This window comes from Cuculus canorus, chromosome 2 (genome assembly GCF_017976375.1).
Source record: "Cuculus canorus isolate bCucCan1 chromosome 2, bCucCan1.pri, whole genome shotgun sequence".
Lineage (NCBI taxonomy): Eukaryota > Metazoa > Chordata > Aves > Cuculiformes > Cuculidae > Cuculus > Cuculus canorus.
In genome coordinates, this window is record NC_071402.1 from 153,844,167 (window position 1) to 153,863,413 (window position 19,247).

The 19,247-nt window shown below is 40.7% G+C and overlaps 1 protein-coding gene across 6 annotated transcripts in view; it reads left to right on the forward strand.

The window, feature by feature from the left end:
* The window catches only part of PRKAG2 (protein kinase AMP-activated non-catalytic subunit gamma 2), a 235,475-nt gene that overhangs the window by 184,781 nt on the left and 31,447 nt on the right, over window positions 1–19,247 (forward strand). The window lies entirely within an intron of this gene.

The window sequence follows — 19,247 nt, forward strand, 5'->3', positions numbered from 1 at the left end:
AGTATATATACACACTCAAGTATATATATACTGAAGAATCTACGTAAACTATTCTGTACATAATTAGGGTGGGATGGTATTAGACACATAGGAAAAAAATGCTGGTCATGGTTTTGGTTTAAAACATCTTTATTTCATATACCTGGCCGGATTGTCTAGGACCAGTGCCACTTCTTATTGATGGTTCACTAGTTCTATCTAGCATTGGCTTAAAAATACTGTTCCTGTGATGCGTGAGAGCAAATCTTAGTGAGATGTTGTTAAACAGCATCAACTGCATGGCAGTGGAAATAGGACAGGCTGCAGGCTGATTATGTGCGCAGAGAAGCAGGACTGGATAGGCCGGTGGGTATTTGTTTTATTTAGGACTCCCTAAAGGACCTTTTCCCAACAGCAATCAGAGCAGGAAAGTAAAAACTCTCATGTAAGAAGTCCAGAGTTTCTTTTTAACTGAAGGATGCTCTGTTAAAAAATCATCAGAAAACTTAACAGAGTAAAATATTTTGAACTCATCTTGCTCAGTATTCCTTGGATATTGCTATGTATCCTCAGAGAGTATAAAAACTAATTGTTTGATGGATTTGGAGTTTGTCATTGTAACTTGAAGTAGATTAGTACTGAGAAACATTCTCATGAATGTCTATAAACTATCAACAACTGGTTGTTCAGCTCTAGTGTTCATGCAGTCATGTTTCTATTTTAAGGTTTTTATTCCTGCTGATCAATATCGAGAGTTGTTCTGGGGTTTATTTTGTGGAAGATGCTATGAGCTTGGAAGAAATGCAAGTTGAAATTATTCTGAAGATCTAATATGAAAGAGAGTTCTAGTTAACGATTTACACTACTAGCTTTAATTTGTTAAGCTGGAATTCGAGAAATGGTTGTGTTCCAACAGCTACCTGTGCTATGAGAGGAGAAACTGGATTAGAGTAGCAATCGCATGCCTGTCAATTGCATTGATTTAATTGGTATAGTTCTAGCATACTATTTTGGAAACTAGTTTTGTTGCAGTGTTGCCTCCCATCTGTGTTAACCTCTTAGAATCATAGAATGGCTTGGGTTGGAAAGGACCTTTACAGGTCATCTAGTCCAGTCCCCCTGCAGAAGCAGAGACGTCTTTAACTTGATTGGGTTGCACATAGCCCCATCCAACCTGACCTTGAATTTTTCCAAGGATGGGCCCTCCACTGCCTCCCTGGGCAACCTGTTCTAGTATTACACCACCCTCACTGTGAAAAATGTCTTCCTTACATCAAGTCTATATCTACCCTTGCTTACTTTAAAACCATTACTCCTTGTCTTCTCACAACAGGCCTTGTTAGATCTCTTCGATTTGCTTGGCTTGGGTAATGAAGCAGTAGCTACCAGAAGCAGAATTAACGTCTTCTCTGTAGCATCTGCTAACTCATGGAGTCTTTCCAAGATATTTTCTGCAGGCAGAGTTAGTTAATTGCAGGGTTCTTATGTATCTGTGCCGAGTTCCTAGTCTGGAAAAAAAATTCCATGAAGCGTATGCAGCAATTGTAGTGTCACTGTCTGGGCAACATTCACTCTTGAATGCTCCTCTTCTCTGGGTTGTTGCACAAAGCAGCATTTAGCCAGTTATTTGATAAACAGTTTGCATTAGGGTGGAATCTCTCCTAGTCTGCTCTGGCCTTCATCTTGGTCTTCCTGTAACATCGATGTCTCCTGCCATGTGTTCCTTCCTGGCTGTCTCCTGAAATGGACTTTCACCATAATTGCATCTCCTCTTAACTAATTGTGTCTGGGGTCATTCCTTCCCTGCTCTACAGACTTTCTTATTGTTTTGCATTAAAAGTAGTTTCTTATCGAGCTCTTCCTGTCTGCCAGCCTCCCGCTGCCAACTAAATGTCTGAATCAAGGTAGGAAAATGGATGCCACTATTTCTGGGGCCAAAATAGTTTAAACCAGCTTGTGATAATGTTCACGTTATAATAGGTTTTATTTAAATCTCAAGACTGAAGGATCAAGTGCTGAGGTTAGGAGATGGTAAAGTTAAAGCATTCTGTTGCAACTGGAATTAATTTCTAATACACGTTCATTATGTGATTATTAAAGCTGATGCTCTCTAGAGTACAGAAACAGCATTTTGCCACAAGATTTGCTTTGAGATATCTGGGTACGTGGAGGTGGTGATAAAGGATCTTTTACATGAGCTTTTCCACAGCAGATTAGAACCCTAAGTGGACATAGCAAGAAATTATTAAGGAGAGATGATAATTTGTTTTAATGGATTTCTTATGGTTTTAGAGTTTGGGATTACATTCTCTTCCTGCTTTAGAATTGCTCTGAAGTGTAATATGAGGCACAATAGCAGATTCTAAAAACCCTGATTACTACTGTGTGCTTTTTGTCCTGTCTATTTGATCTGAAGTGATACTGAACAATTGCATTTGAATTTATAGACGACTGCTTATACCGCTGAATTCACTCAGCTTGTATTTTTCTGTCATTTTGCAGCAAAGAATTTCAGGAGGGCTATGGGCTTTCCTGTCATGTGCTTCACAGAGTTGTTAAAGAGTAATGTATGTGGAGTATTAAAATATTCTGCTTTATTAGTTTATGCAAGAAATTATGATCAGGTGCTCACCTGTCCTAGGCGAACTCTTGTCTTTTGTCTGCCAGTTGGCTGTATTGTAACATTGTAGATTATATTTTTTTTGTCATGGAAATGTCCATCTTTAAAGCTGAAAATTATGTATAAAACGATAGGTAATTGAAAGTATGGAACTTTAATTGAGTGGTGAAAAGGAAGCTATTGGGAGTTCTCTTGTCTTAGACTGTTCCTGCAGTCCACACACACATCTTTACTTTGTACAAGTACTGTACATGGTTCATCTTTTCAGCCCAGTACTCACTATCTTGAAGAAGTCCTAACTGTTTTCCTGCTCCTGTGAAAGATACGACTCTCATTCTTTATGTATTTAATCTTACATTGAAGAAGGCCCTGCTCTGTCTTGACTAGGAAATAACCAGTTCATAGCAGCTAAAGTATGCAGTCTTTCTCGGGAAACAAAACTTTTTAAGCTTTACCAGTCTAGGAAGTGATGTTTTAGTACAGCAAAAGATATAGCCCTGTTACACCAGGGGCTGTAAACTCTCTGCTTTGGATCTTGGGGGATGTAGGAACTTCTTGATGGAAAAGCTTTCGTAAAATTTTAATGTGGTCAAAATATCTATTTTCCCTAGCTTGTTCTTGGGAACAGGGAAACCTTTCTGGCTGAGACTTGTTAGGAAATAAACTATGGAAAAATACTTAGAATGGCAATGACATGCAGTCATTTTGGCAAAGCTGCGAGCAGCTGAAAGAAGTTTTACAGGAACTATTGGAACTGATTGTGTCCAGGTGGTGTTGCACCTGCTTGATTTGCAAACATCTTCTAAATGAAAGCCATTACTGGCCAGCAGCTCTTCTTGAGGAATATTGAGACAACCTGGTTTTCTCCTACACTTGACAGACATTACTGCTTCAGGTATATGCGTATATATTGGTATCTGTTGGCCAATGTTCAGTGCTGTTTTACAGTAACTTTCACTAGCCATTCTGGCAAGTGCTATCTCCTTCATCTGCATCAGATGAGAGACAGCGTCAGCTCTGCTAATCACTTCCATGCAGAACTTCCTTGGTCCAGAAGCAGTTTGGTTTGATAGTGGGCTATCACAGTTGGTAAACAACTGCTTGATACAAGGTTGAAGGCTTAAAACAATATTATCTCAACTTCCAACTGTCCCGAGAACTCCTTGATTTAGAGGTATTGTGTTTACAGCATTGCGTGCTTGAGTAATGATAGACATGAAAGATGTTACAATCTCTGTGTTGCCTTACAGATGGCTACAAGATGCTGTCACTTGCCTGTGACTGCTTTGCTGAGCATTACCAGGACAGCGTAGGGTGGATATATCTAGAGTCCTTTTCTGAGGAAACTTTCTAAGCAGTGGTCTGCAATGTTCTATCTGATGAGCTTCTTCAGTGCTCTGTGTATGCAGGGAGGACAGTACAGGTGAAGCAGTATTTTTGTCTTCATAGCTGCTTAATCTCAACTGTTAGATTTGGCTGTTTTGGTCAAGTCAGTATTCTTGGAAGACTTTGTCCCTTGGGACATGACTGAGTACGAAATGAAGGTGACTTAGTTTAACCTGAAGTAATGCCAATGTGACAAGAATGACAGCAGAGTGTTTGCATAAATTGGCTCAATCTAGCTGTTGCTAAACAATCACAATAAATGTTTCAGCTTACTAATTATCTGCAACAGTTGTGGCTGTCCTTTAAGATAGGACGTTTTGTAACGTGTACGGTGTTTTTGATAACTTGAGGGTGGATGATCACAGGGCTTTGTCTGTGGAGCCTTTCTTTAAGTCAGGTCACTTATATCAGCACTGCTTTTTCTTAGGAGCTTGCTCTTTGGGTAGCACTTAAGCTGTCTGTAGTTCCCTTATTGATTTGAATATTCTAACTTCCAGAACTTACAACTTTACTAGCATTGTGTGGGTTTGGAGGGAAGTAGAGAGATCCAAAACGTCTTAAGGAGTTCCAGTGTAAATACAGGAGTTGATGGTACTGTTTTTCATAACAGTTCTTGCATCTCGAAGCAAAATATTCCTCTCCTTACAGAGGCTGTTTGCCTTTGGACATGGGTTGTGGTGGGCTTTATGGCTCTTCTACAAGTAGAGAAGACTGACAAAAGGGAAAAAAAAGGAGTTTGGGGGAAATCCTTCTGTGGAAGGGTTGAACCAATGGCTAGGATTAACATATAGGCAAAACAGTTCAATACAAATAACAAACTTAACTATATTGGAGCAAAGTTGAATTTGACTTTTAGCCAGCTTGGCATTTAGCTAAAACTTTGGAAGGCTTAAATAGCCTTGTTCTTCTAAGTGTGAACCACATCTAAGAGGTTTTTAAATATGATGTGAATACCTTCAAGGAAGCTTTTGGATACAAATTGAATAAATCTAACTTGGTTTTGGATTCTTTCCTCCTCTCCTGAATTTTAGATGGATCTGGCTGTTTTATGTGAACCAGTTTGGTGAATTTTCCAGTTTTGACTGTGGCAGAACTTAAATGGCATCCTTGCATTTTGTATAAAAGCAATTTTCATATGCTGTAGACCAGTGGTTGTTATTTGTGATATGATTTTTTTTTTCCTTTTTTTAAGGGTGTTTTTTTTAAAGTTATTTTTGGCAATATTATTTTGCTTTTCTGTATTGTGACTGAGTGTTTAGTTCTAATGCTGGACATTGTAAGAAACAGAAACAAACTTCCTTTTTCTCTCACATTCCCTTACATGGTCGTATTCTGTTCTGCTGCTTACTCTGATGCATTTCTGCTGATGCAAAAATACAGAGGAAGAGGATACCTGAGGTGTTGGAGAAAAGACCAAACTGGGATAGACAGAAAAGGGTCATTCATGAGACTGGGACTATAGAACTTGTATTAAAAGAGAAAACTAAAAGGCTTTGCTCATTTAACTCAGTAAAAGGAAAGCCAAGAAGGGTTGTGATAACACTGTATGTATGAAAACATCCTGTATAGAGTGGGAAGGGGATAAGAACCAAGGAGGAAAATTAACTGAAGAGCAACATTGGCACAAGAACAAATGGATATAAGCTCTTCCTGTGTAAGCTTTGGAGTATTATAGTATTCTAACTTGCAGAATAGTTACTGTAGGAGTGGGTTTGTCAGATAGACTTCTAATGCTTTGAGGTCAGCAGGATCACTCAGTGAAAGGGATTGTGTGGTTGCTTTTAATAGAAGACAGAGCGCCAGAGTGCAGAAGGTCAGTGCTTTGCTCTTCACAAGCAGTTTCATGTATCTCTCCTGCCATAGTCTTGCTTGAAAATACTCCCTGGTATTTTTAAGCCACTTATTTTAAAAACAAAAAAAACCAAAAAACCCAAAACAACAGCAAAAAACCAACAAAAAAACCTCAAAGCAAAAAACCAAAATCCCAGTGGTGCACTGTGCGGTCATCATGTGAGTTCAGAGGAAGATCACCTTTGGGTGAAGCTTATCTGTAATACAGAGAATGGATCAATAAATCTAAACTAGATTCCAGAGAAATGTATCTGAATATACTGTACGGAATGTGTTTTGAATGTCGTCTGCTTTAGTTAGGATACTGCTAATTCTTTTAATATATAGCTTCAAGCTGCACCTGCCATTAGGTAAATCTCTTAAGTGTTATACTGAAACAGAACACTTCATAATCTATTAAACTGCGCGTACAGATTCATAGAGAGTAATTAGAGGTAATAGCAGTAATAGCTATTTAGAAAATGCTGGTGTGCATAGGGAGGGAAGGAGAAAACATGGCTAAGGGTAGACAAGAGAGAAATGAAAAGGTAAATAATTATTAAAAGCTTCAAGTTAAGATACTGTAACTAGTCATTCAGGATTTGACACCAACAGTTTATTAGACCTGACGAAACTGATTCTGCAGCGTAGTCAAAAGTCCTAAAGATTTAGGCCTAAAAATTGATTTCTTTAAAACATTATATAACTGATGCTTTAAGTTTTAGGTTGTTAGTCTTCAGTGGAAGATCACCTAAAGATCAGATACTTGCCCTGTCCAGTAAGGATACAACTGTGGCTTCTGAAGATGTGCACTCACTTTGAAAAAGCTTGTCTTGTGAATAATAGTTTGGTTAAGCTGCTTGTTTGGGTTTGATCTTAAACGAATTCCTAGGAGACTTAAATGTCTCTTTTTTAAAGTGTGCGCCATGTATGTAGTAGGACTTAAGCTTGCTTTAAAGAAATAATACAATTTCTAATTGTTTCCCATCATCTGGTATAGAACTAAGGTTGCCAGCTGCTTTATTCTTTTACGCATTGCATACCTTAAACCTTCCCTGAATTCAACTCTCCAGCGTATGGTTGCTGATACTAATATTCAGAAGCTGAATACCATTTTTAGTTTCTTGTGGCCTGTGTCTTGCAATCTTGAAGAGCATGCCTGCATTCCAGACAGGCGACATCTTAAATTAGATCTTTGTTTGGGATGCTTAGGGGAAAATCCTGGTGCTTCTGGTCAAGGGGATCTCTTGAACATGTTTTAGAAAATTCTTCAGATCAACTTTATTTATACTGTGGTGAAAAATCTTAGAAGCATTACTAGGTTGCAGGCTGAAGCTGCTACTTTTATTCACGAAACCGCAGAGATGTAGCTTACATCAAAGTTCAGACCTTTAATTTTGACCAAAAGTTGATTTAAGGGGTAGTGAGCGGTTTTGTAAGTATTCAGTTGGACCTCTGATGCTGTTTACCAGTTAGTCCCTAAACAAGGCAGCTCTTGCTTGTAAACAAATAAGTTTCTCTGCCTGCCTGGACAAGAAACTTCAGAGTTACTATGATTAGCTCTGGAATGTGAAGTTTCTTAAGCTGCTCATCACTTTTTTTTTGTCTGCTTCAAGTCTCATGTAATCGTTTGCTTATCAAGTGGAGAGCTGCGAAGAAAGAGAAATGTTAGCTTCTCAGCCCATTTACCAGCACTTACTAATTGCAAAATAGAGAAACAAAATTCAGTGCAGGATTTTGAAGTGTGCTATGAATATGAGGAAGACTGAAACAACATCTGAATTTTTTATTGTTTCAGCCAGCTATTTCTATTACTTTTCTCTTACAAGTCTTAGCTACTACTGAGTTTTGAAGAAGTGGAGATACTTAAGCCTTAAAACTAGAGCAGTGGATCTCTTGAAGTATTGTCAGGAACTAGTAACCCATCTTTGTTCTTCACTAAAGCAGGATGTGCTTATGCAGTTGCAGGCGCTTGTCTCATTCCGTGTTTAAGACCTTTAAGGAAGGAGACTATGCAGTGTTCTAAGGTTGCTTTGTTCTGTCTGACCAGCTTCTGGAATGCATTAATGGCTCTCGATGGCTGGGGTGGGTCTTTTGCTTGCTTGTTATTTCATTTAAGTAAACTGTGCCTTTTCTTCCCTATTTCTGCTATAGCAAGTCATATTAATAACAGAGTAGTTCTTTCACAGCAATGGTGATGTTTAGTCACTCCCCTAATTTGCACTTATCCACTTAAGTGTTCCTTTCAGATTCTGGTATTCTCTGGAAGATCATATTGACTCCACTTGTGAAATCAGTTTGATGATACAGTGAGGATTAAAGTCTTGCATCCATTCCTGATTCTTACTGCAAACTCTTCGTAGTATGTTCTATCACTGTCTTGAAGATCACTAAGGAAAAATGCTGGATAAAATGAAGCTCATATCCTCTGAGACTCTTGCAGTCTTTTCCCATGAAATATCAAGCTACTACTAAAAGCTCTTCCAGAGTGACTGGAAGACGTAGCATGGACCTGCATGCCATTCTGCACTAGCTGATTTGTGTAAGATGGACCTTACAAATGTTCCAGCTTTGAGAAGAGTTTGAACTGGAGTTCATATCTTCTTAAAAAAAAAAAATAGTTGTCATCCAGACTTGCAAACCGACTGAACAAAAAAGGCGTCGTACTAGTTTTGCAGCAGCCTGGATTACTTGTCTGCAGCTGCCTTCTGGTGTTTCTACCATATCTTTTCCATATGTAGCAGTAGCCAAACTTGCTTTGAAATCAGTGTCTCAAGAGTATTGCGTGTTTTTTTATTTTATTTTATCTACTCTCTTTTTTTCATCTGGTTGATTATTTTATCCTTAATAAAAACTGATTAGACTGACCTGATCTCGAAACAACCACATTGGCTTTCTTCTTTGCTTTTGAGGAGCTGCTTCTGTAGGTACTTACAAATACACAGGTTTTAATAACTTGCTTCCATACATACCTAAGAATTCTGATTGTTTTTTTTAATTTGTTTGGCTCTGCTCTTGACTGGTACTGTATCTAATCCTTCATGAACTCGCCGAGTTCAGAAATGGTTGTTGTAACTAAGGTGACTCCTCTTCACACATGTAATGACCTGCTGTCTTGCATCAAGCAACTCCTTGTGACAAGGGGAGAAAACATCTCAATTACCTTAATGGTCTGAAGTGACTGAACAGTTGCACAAACTCTAGAATTCAAAAGACATATTAAAACACGTGAAAAAAATGTGTAAATGCAGGCAATCCTTTGAACTGTTGTGTTCAAAAGTGTCTTAAGCAATTACAAATATAATTCTTTGAAATCTTTCAGGATGTGTTATGGTTTCTTTTATCTTGTCACTGTTATTGGAAGTTATTATTAACCTTTTTCTGAAGACTCAAGCGACATGACTGTGCAGTCATTTATTCATTTTCATTTGCCTGTTATTGTACCTAATTTCCCCTCTATTTTTGTGTGCCTCTACATGCTCTTCCTGTTTGTAGGACGAGATACAGTTATCAGGGCAGAGCTTACTTACTCTAATATTGTCCCTGTGGGCTCATGCTTCTTTTTAAAATCCTATTCTTCCTGTCACGTCATGTATTCGTGCTGTAATATGCAATTGAATTAATAGTGGGTCACTGAAGAAGCTTCTGATACTGATCTCTAGACACACTTCCTATCGCTTTGTATCAGAGTATCGTACCTCTGCAAATTTACCACAGTCTTTCTTTAGCTGCCAGCTCCTGCATTCCTTTAGATCAGGGTGGGAAATGTTCAATCTGCAACATCCATATCATATAGCCTGTGGCTGCATGTTTAATGCTACTGTGTCACTTTAATGTGTGGTCTGCCAGGATATTTTAAATCCATTTGCAGCTTCCAGAAGTTAAAAAAAAAAAGTCTTTATCACTACCTCCTCTTTTTTTGGTTCCTTGCATTTGAAATCCTTTCGGCTTCTAGTAGACTAGTCAACTCCTATCTCTGTCATTGTATTACTTCCTATGTATTAGGCTTTAAACCTGTATGGTTTTTCCATTCTCAAAGTGGTGGTAGTTCTTTGCTACCATGGCTTGTCATCTCTGCAACAAAGTTGTGTCACAGCTGTTGTGAAAACTTAATGATTTATTTTCTGCCACTTAAAGTGGGAATCCTTGTAGCCATCTCTTCCCACTTTATCCATGTGTGGACTGTTCGGTGGATGAGAAAACGGTTGGATGGTCGCATTCAGAGAGTAGTGGTCAATGGCTCAATGTCCAGATGGAGATCCGTGACAAGTGGTGTCCCTCAAGGGTCCATATTGGGACCAGTGCTGTTTAATATCTTCACCAATGATATTGACAGCGAGATTGAGTGCACCCTCAGCAAGTTTGCAGATGACACTAAGCTGAGTGGTGCAGTTGCCACATGAGAAGGATGGGGTGTCATCCAGAGGGACCTGGACAGGCTGGAGAAGTGGACCTGTGAGAACCTCATGAGGTTCAACAGGGCCAAGTGCAAGATCCTACACCTGGGTCAGGGCAATCCCCAGTTTCAATAGAGGATGGGGGATGATATGATTGAGAGCAGCCCTGCAGAGAAGGACTTGAGGGACCTGGTTGATGAGAAGCTCAACATGAGAAGCCGGCAGTGTGCACTCGCAGCCCGTATCCTGGGCTGCATCAAAAGAATCATGGCCAGCAAGTCGAAGGAGGTGATTCTGCCCCTGTAGTCCTTTCTTTTGAGACCTCATCTGGAGTACTGTGTCCAGTTCAGGGGTTGTTCAGCCTGAAGAAGAGAAGGCTCTGAGGAGATCTTGTAGCAACCTTCCAGTACCTGAAAGGGGCTACAAGAAATCTGGGAAGGGACTGTTTACAAAAGCTTGTAGTGATGGGACTAGGGGCAATGGGTATAAACTGGAGAGGGGCAGATTTAGACTAGACAAAAGTAGGAACTGCCTCAGGATGAGAGTGGTGAGGCACTGGAACAGATTTCCCAGGGAAGTTGTGGCTGCCCCATTCCTGGAGGTGTTCAAGGCCAGGTTGGATGGGGCCTTGGGCAGCCTGATCTAGTGCGATGTGTCCCTGCCCATGGCAGGGGGATTGGAGCTAGATGATCTTTAAGGTCCTTTCCAGCCCAAATTATTCTATGATTCTATGATCTCCTTTTCCCCCTCAGTCTAACCTGTGACTGATTACACAGGTGGTTATTTTGGTGGGGCATTTTTTGTTTTGCTGAGAAAATTTCCTCTTGTATAAACAGAAATCAAATTATATAGCACAACATCACTGCTTGTTTCAGTGCTTGCCTTTCTTAAACTATGTTAGTATTCTTTTCCTACCAAGTCCAACATTGATTCAGCTTCTGGTGCCTTATTTCTTGCACACTGTTTTCAGTGTTCTTGGCTCTTTAGCAGACAGCTCAGCAGACTGAGAAGTCATGCCCTCTTACTGCCTTGTTCTTTGACAAAGTAGTAGTTTCTTGTTCTGCTCTCCCAGTCCCTCAGTTCCCTTGCTTTTCACAGGATATACCATGTACATTTTAATTTGTCTGTGGATCATTCAAATCTTTCTAAAAATCTAACAAATTAATGATATTTCTCTTGCAGAGCGTATATTGAAGTAAACCTGTTGTTCATTATTGCAGCAACATGCCATACAAGGCGTAGTACTGGCTTCCTTTTCAGCATCTGTTCCTGGCTGTCCTTTAGATGAGAAATGCCGATAAAATCCTACCTGTACATTTGATTCCTGGAACATTGTTCTTGAAATCCCACTACTTCATTCAAATGCCTCCATTTCCCTTAAAAATCATGTTTCAAGGGCTGTTGATAAGCTTGTAGACTCCTCTGAGGAACAGTTTGCAGTTCTTGCCGTGTAGTGTCATTGTTGCTCTTGGAGTGGATTAACTATATCTGTTCTGGATGTGTTTTTAGATCTATTAGAGGTGTTGTGTTAATGGTTTATATGAGAACTACTACTACCTCCTTCTTTCTGAAAGTTGTGGGAGAGATTGTCAAGGATATCAAGGACCTCATCTAGTAAGTTCAGACTAGGGGCGAACAGAAACTTTTATAGTCAGTTTTGGTGACAAATTTCAGGTAAAAATAGAACCATAGAACCACTAGATTGGAAAGGACCCACTGGATCATCGAGTCCAACCATTCCTATCAGTCCCTAAACCATGCCCCTAAGCACCTCATCCGCCCGTCCCTTAAACACCTCCAGGGAAGGTGACTCAACCACATCCCTGGGCAGCCTGTTCCAGTGCCCAATGACCCTTTCTGTGAAAAGTTTTTTCCTGATGTCCAGCCTGAACCTCCCCTGGTGGAGCTTCAGGCCATTCCCCCTTGTCCTGTCCACTGTCACTTGGGAGAAGAGGCCATCTCCCTCCTCTCCACAACCTTCTTTCAAGTAGTTGTAGAGAGCAATAAGGTCTCCCCTCAGCCTCCTCTTCTCCAGGCTAAACAACCCCAGCTCTCTCAGCCGCTCCTCGTAAGACTTGTTCTCCATCCCCTCACCAGCTTCATTGCTCTTCTCTGGACACGCTCCAGAGCCTCAACATCCTTCTTGTGGTGAGGGGCCCAGAACTGAACACAGTACTCGAGGTGCAGTCTCACCAGTGCCGAGTGCAGAGGGAGAATAACCTCCCTGGGCCTGCTGGTCATGCCGTTTCTGATACAAGCCAAGATGCCATTGGCCTTCTTGGCCAATGTCAACCAACACCCCCAGGTCCTTCTCCTCCAGGCAGCTTTCTAGCCAGACTTCTCCCAGTCTGTAGCACTGCATAGGGTTATTGTGTTCCAAGTGCAGGACCCGGCATTTGGCCTTGTTGAACCTCATGCCATTGGTCTCAGCCCAGTGTTCCAGCCTGTTCACATCCCTTTCAGAGCCTCCCTACCCTCCATCAGATCCACGTTTCCACCCAGCTTAGTGTCGTCCGCAAACTTGCTAAGGGTGCACTCAATGATTTCATCCAGGTCAATGATAAAGACATTGAACAGAGCTGGACCCAGTACTGAGCCCTGAGGAACCCCACTTGTAACTGGCCTCCAGCTGGAGTTAACTCCATTTACCACCACTCTCTGCAGGCAAAAGAACAATTTACAAGGTTGATGACGTATTTTACCTACTGTGTGTTTTGCCAAGGGTTATCTGTGACGGCAGGGTAACTCGCACTAGCTTATTGAAGTGACTTGTCACCCTGGTGTCTTCTAGTGCCATTTGACGTAGCTGACCTAATGGCTTGCTGCCCCAGCAAGGATGGTGTCCGTGTACTGTACGGCTTCTAGTGTAAGGGAAGGGCAGGAATAATCTGCTCACCACATGGCTAGATATGGGAGCAAAATAGACCTAAAACTGGCACCATCTGGAAGCTGATAACTTGTGACAAATTTGGCTTTTCTAGCCAACTTGTGGAGCAGTTCTGTATAAATCCAGAAGCAGTGTGAGAGAGGGAATGGAACCACGAAGCCAGCACAAGGGGATCAGCAGCTGCTGCTACTACTATTCTGTGCTGTGGCTTGTGCTGCTGTGGAGCCACATCTTTAGAAGTGGCCTTTGAAAGAGTTATTGTGTGTATGCTGACAAAGGAGTGTTGGGAAGGCATGTGAAAAATTTATCTTTTAAGTTGCAGCTGAAGCCAGATGTACAGGAACAATTCTCCAGTGCTTGTTTTCACTGTGATGATGTTTATTTGTCTAAGGGTTTGTTATTTTTGTTAACAGAAGACTTAATTATTTTACTTGATTAAGTGTTACAAGACAATAGTATAGAGTGCTTTTTTTGTGTTACAACGCCTCTATTGGAAATGTTTATCAGTGCAATTACACTGATTAACTTCACCTAATGTATTGCTGTTGGATCAGTTCTGTAGTAAACACTGGGATGAAAAATCTTTAATCTCTTAATGGTGACGTGTTAATTATCTTGCATCTGAAATGTCATATTCAACGTATGACTTGACTTCTTTTAAAGTAGGACTGTTACTTGGAGTAACCTAAAATACAGATGTTTATGTGTACAGTGTTTTTTTTTTTCCAATAACTATATTGGAAAATATAGTTAGTATTATTATGTTATTTAGTACATGTGAGAACATTATGAAAAACTGCATTTCTGCTCTTTCTCGTTTCCTTTTATCCACCATTTGAACTGGTTGTGGGGAGATCAAGATTAGTTAAGCTGAAGAGTCTGGTATTGGGAGTGCTTAGCACCTTCTGTAAGCAAACGCTAAGCTTTTAAAGTTGCACTGCTTCCCAGACTTATTCTGATTAAAAGTTGCAGGGGTGGTGGAGTTATTGTGTCTATATGTGACTTCTGTGTTTCTTCAAGTTGTTCACCTAGCAGGAGGGTTAGAGAAGTGTATTTTTACATACTGCTACCGGCTGTTTTTTCCCTACTTTTAAAGAGCTTTTAGATTTTGACAGTTAATTTCATAGTAAACTTAGAAATGTCAGTTATAGAAACTGTTGTTTAGGTCCATAAGAAGGGTTCTTTGTGTTCCTCAAACGTCAGAGGATCACTAGAGCTACCAGCTCTAAATCTAACCATGAGGAGCAGGGGTGCTTTAGAGGGCTGCAGCAGTGTGATTGTGGTCTGTGTTGGAATTAATGCAGATGAGAGAAAATAGTCTCTATGGAGCCCTCTGTCTTCCTTTCAAACGCTCCTGGAACCAGAGACCGAACTTGAGATGTGACTGGATATCAGTGCTGAAATACAAGGAGAATAGTGTAGCTGTGATACAAAATATGATAGGAGAGGTCATGATTTTGTGTTGTTGAAGTTATGAAGCACGTATCGTCTTGTTGTTGGGCCAGCCTAGTATGAATATAGCACAGAAGTACAGCCTGTGGTTGGCAGTAAACACTTCTGAGGAACTTTTATTAGTTTAAGTCACAGTATTTGGAGGCTTTTCAGTATGTGTTGAGCATATGTGTAAGTGCACATTTCTGTTCTCCATCTGCAGGTACTTCTCTTTTTTTTCCCCTCTTTTCTTTTTTTTTTTTTGAAAGCCTTTCTGAAGGGAAAGCTGAAGTAAAAATTCACTCTGTATGGTGGCAAAGGTATAATTTGAACTGAAGGTATCTGTTCACTAGATCTCTGCGGAATGGCTTCAGTAATCCTATGGAAGTTTCCTTTTCATTTATGAGGAGCATTCATGTGATAGTCCTACCATAGAGCTCTCTAAATAGACAGTTATACTTAGTACCAAGTCCCACTGCAAGCTCTGAGTCAGTGTTGATGAATTGTTAATCTGTTAAAAAAAAGGGCTGTGATGTATTTGTAAATAATGTTTCCTGCTGAAACAAAAAGTTCAAGCATGTATAATGTTACAGTGGGGAGTGAAAGGAAAGGAGTAAAAATCATTTGGTATTAAGTGGATAAGATTGGAGAGTGGCAGAAATGCTAATAGATTGATCTTCCATCGAAAGGATCTCTACTTGTAGGAATAAATAAAGTGCTGATACAGAGACAGACTTTACTTTGTAAGGGGCTCCATGACAAGGCTCTCATCTTCAGGTTAATGTTAGCGGTCAAAAATCCTGTAGCCTTTTAGGTGACTTCTGATTGTGCTCTATTAAACAAATGGAGAAAACAGCACTGGGGATTTGGATATTTTGCCTTCACCTGTGACTTGGGGAGAAGGGTTGTGTGTGGAGAATGTCTGCTTATGAAATGACTTTCAATGAATGAACACCCACATGGAAGTATATATTCAACTCCCCTGATCCTTCTGTAAATTAAGATACCTCCTGCTGGGAGCCTGCTCTGTGAGCCAACCGCCACATCATGAGCTGTAGGAAGCTGAGGTTTGGCTGGAGGCACTGTCCTAAGTCTTGGTCTGGACCTAAGCTAAGGTCCAGCACATGTATTCGACAAGGCTTATCTGCAGCTGCCTTTGCCATGTCAGGGCAACCCTAATTGTCTGGTGCCATTCTGTCTTCCCACTCTTTGCAAAAGCTGTTGCAGCAGCAATATGGGAAAGGCATACATTGAGCATCTGACCAAAGGAGAAGGAATACAGTTGACAGGAATGTCAAAACCAGACTGTGCTTAGCACTGCTATGACTCTAGTTCAGCTTCCAAGGAGAAGGATGACTCAGGAAGTCCCTGATCTAAGAAGCTGGACTGTAACAGCTAGTCTTCCCCCTCTGTGGCCCGTCAGTGTGACTCAACTTAGGACATATTAAGCATTAAATTAGTATGACTGGACTTCTGTGAGTGAGTCGTCTTATGCAGATCTAATTTCGGATACCTCAGTCACTTCCTCAATTGGGAACAGAGATTTTTATGTCACCTCTTGTTCAGATAGTCCACCATTGTCATTGCAACATCCAAATATGTTACTGATTTTATGGTGAAAGAATGGTTACTGCATGTTGTGTGGATGATCTCCTATGCAGATCAGGACACGCAGCAGCTGAGTGAGGTTTTAAGTCAAGCAGAAGGGCATCTGTTCGTGTTCACCTAAAAGGAGTACTACTTTGCAGGTGCTGGATAAGACTGCAGAAGCTTAATAGTAGCTGGAAAGGATGATCTTTTATCAGAAAAGCAACTAAGACTGGAACTAGAAAATAAATGGGTAATAAAGTAGAAATATCCTTATGGGGATTAGGGTGTTTGTATTTGATTATTTGTATTTGCAGCACAGTAGTGGTTTGATACAACCAAATGCAGTAAATTTGTCCTCTGGAAGTTCAGAGGAACTGTAAAGCCCGCGTCCACTTGTGCTGTGCAGGAGAGACTGGTGGGAGTGCACCCTGGGATGTGCTAAGTCTTCTGCATAAGAGACCTTTTCTCCCTTGAGCAGCTACATGTTCATAATGCATCTACAATACCTGTACAAAGAAATAAAATACAGCATTCTTTAGTAATCCCAAGTAGGCAAAACTCTTAGAAGGTCTTGAATATCCTCTCCCAACAAGCCCTTGATGAAGTTTTGTAGGACATGAGTTACATCAGTCCTGCTTATGTTTTGCATGTTTACTTGGTAACTTATAAAACAGTGCATTATATTTATTTATAGTATAAGGATCTTCTGTAGAAATAACCTCAGTTGCAACTGGACAATGGATCCTTGTTCAAATCCTGCTAGACTTTCCTATTTATATGGTTGTTAGACAGTACTTACAGAAGGCCTCTGGGCGTTGCTAATTGTAATTTTCCAGTGTCAGTCTAGGAAGCAATTGCTTTGTGGTGCCTCTTCTGAGCTGGAAGACAGTGTAGGCTGAGATGACACCTAACTGATCTCACGCACCCTGAGTGGATGATGGTTGTGGAGGTCCAGTCAAAATTATATGTTTGGAGAGTGAGGGTTTGGTGAGTGAGAGGAGGGATACAGGTGCACCTTCATCACCGTGCTGGACAGTACAGAGGTCTTAACTGTGGCTGCCATAAACAGCCCTACCTGATTAAATCTGGCATCATGTCCTACTTTGTAGTTAGTGCACTATACGAAACTTGCATTATTGTTGGTAGGTTGGTGAGACTGTATTGATCAATGAACTGCTAAGACTGTAATTTTTTTTTAGCTAAAAATTGTTGATCGCTTTGTAGTTGATCAACTATTTGTGAGTTTCCTAGGCTTGTTTCTACCTGTAGTATACTTAATTGAGTATAAAATCTTATTTTTAAGGCTACAGATTGAATAGGAAGTACAAATTCAGAATGACAATAATAACTTCCATGGCTACGTGTGCTTCTACTAGTTTGTGGGCAGTTATTGAGGTTTTGGAGAACCTCTATTTCAGTCAGCTTAGGTCATTCAGAGCTGTTGGACCACTGTCTCTTGCTTGCTGCAGTAGTTGGAATGGATCTGGTGAAAGAGATGGGGGACTGAAATAGGAAAAAAATTAGTCTCATCCTGTTCTGTAGGCTGACTGCTGTAGTTTTTGTAGGGCTGGGGAAAGACGTGGTAGTGCATGATCTCTCTAATGGTCCCTATCATGTTAACAGCTGCTCTTACTTACTAGTCGTTTGACTTACCATTTCAAGTGCATTTCTTATTGTGTACTATCCTCTGGAAAAAGCTGAGGTTGAATAAGTACTTCAGTACTGCACAGAGAGACTATATTTGTGGTTGCAGAAGCAACACTAATTTCCTAAAGACCAGAGTTCTTGGTATGTTATCTAAATCACAGAATCATAGAATCACCAGGTTGGAAAGGACCCACTGGATCATCGAGTCCAACCATTCCTAACACTCCCTAAACCATGCCCCTAAGCACTTCATCCACCTGTTCCTTAAACACCTCCAGGGAAGGTGACTCAACCACCTCCCTGGGCAGTCTGTTCCAGTGCCCGATGACTCTTTCCGTGAAATTTTTTTTTCTGATATCCAGCCTGAACCTCCCCTAGCGGAGCTTTAGGCCATTCCCCCTTGTCCTGTCCTCTGTCACTTGGGAGAAGAGGCCAGCTCCCTCCTCTCCACAACCTCCTTTCAGGTAGTTGTAGAGAGCAATAAGGTCTCCCCTCAGCCTCCTCTTCTCCAGGCTAAACAACCCCAGCTCTCTCAGCCGCTCCTCGTAAGACTTTTCTCCAGCCCCTTCACCAGCTTCGTTGCTCTTCTCTGGACACGCTCCAGAGCCTCAACACCCTTCTTGTGGTGAGGGACCCAGAACTGAACACAGTATCCAAGGTGCAGTTTTTGATGCTTAGTGTCCCACTTCTAGTTTGTGCATTGAAAAAGGAACAATGAAACAAAACCAAAAAAAACAACAACTCTCTCTATCCAAGGTCATTACATTAATATCGTACTGACAGTAGCTGTTTATGCTGTTGCAGAAGTTAGAGGATGGTAAGTTGTTGGTATATTATGGAGTTGCCTAAAGCTTTCTCTGTCCCAAACTACCTTTTTAAACTCTTTTATACATACCCATGACAAGTCACTACCAGATCCCCTTTGGGATCATCTCATCAACATTGCTTCCCACTAGCATTGTCCAAGTCTGTCTGCCTACTCCTTTCCCTATCAGTTTGCTCACATGATTTCCTGAGCTGTTATCAGTTTTTCCTAGCTCCTGCTGTTTTCCCTTCTGGTCTTCACCTTTATGGGAACATAAATCCAATAAATTAGTTTCTTCTTTTCCGCTGCCTCCTCCCAGTTGGATTCTCTTCTGTTTTCCAGTGGAACTTCTATTTCACATTGCTTGTGTTTCAGTGCATAAAAGGCTTACTTTTTTTTTTTATGGTTCCCCAAAGAGGAATGTGAGCTGAAGGGCGTGCTTCATGTGTAGGAGAGACCACTACCTGTATCCTACAGTCCTTGTGAAGGAGGTCCAGTTTTAATTCTGTAGAGTTGGACTAAAGCAGCTGTGCTGAGCCACTGTCTGGAAGTGACAATTTATCCAGTGATAGATGATTGATTTTGAGCAAGTCTAGCAAAGGAGAGTTTTGAGTTTTTCAGCTTCCTAGTGTATTCTTCAATGATCAGTAGGTATTTCAAGCTCTTTTATGTTTG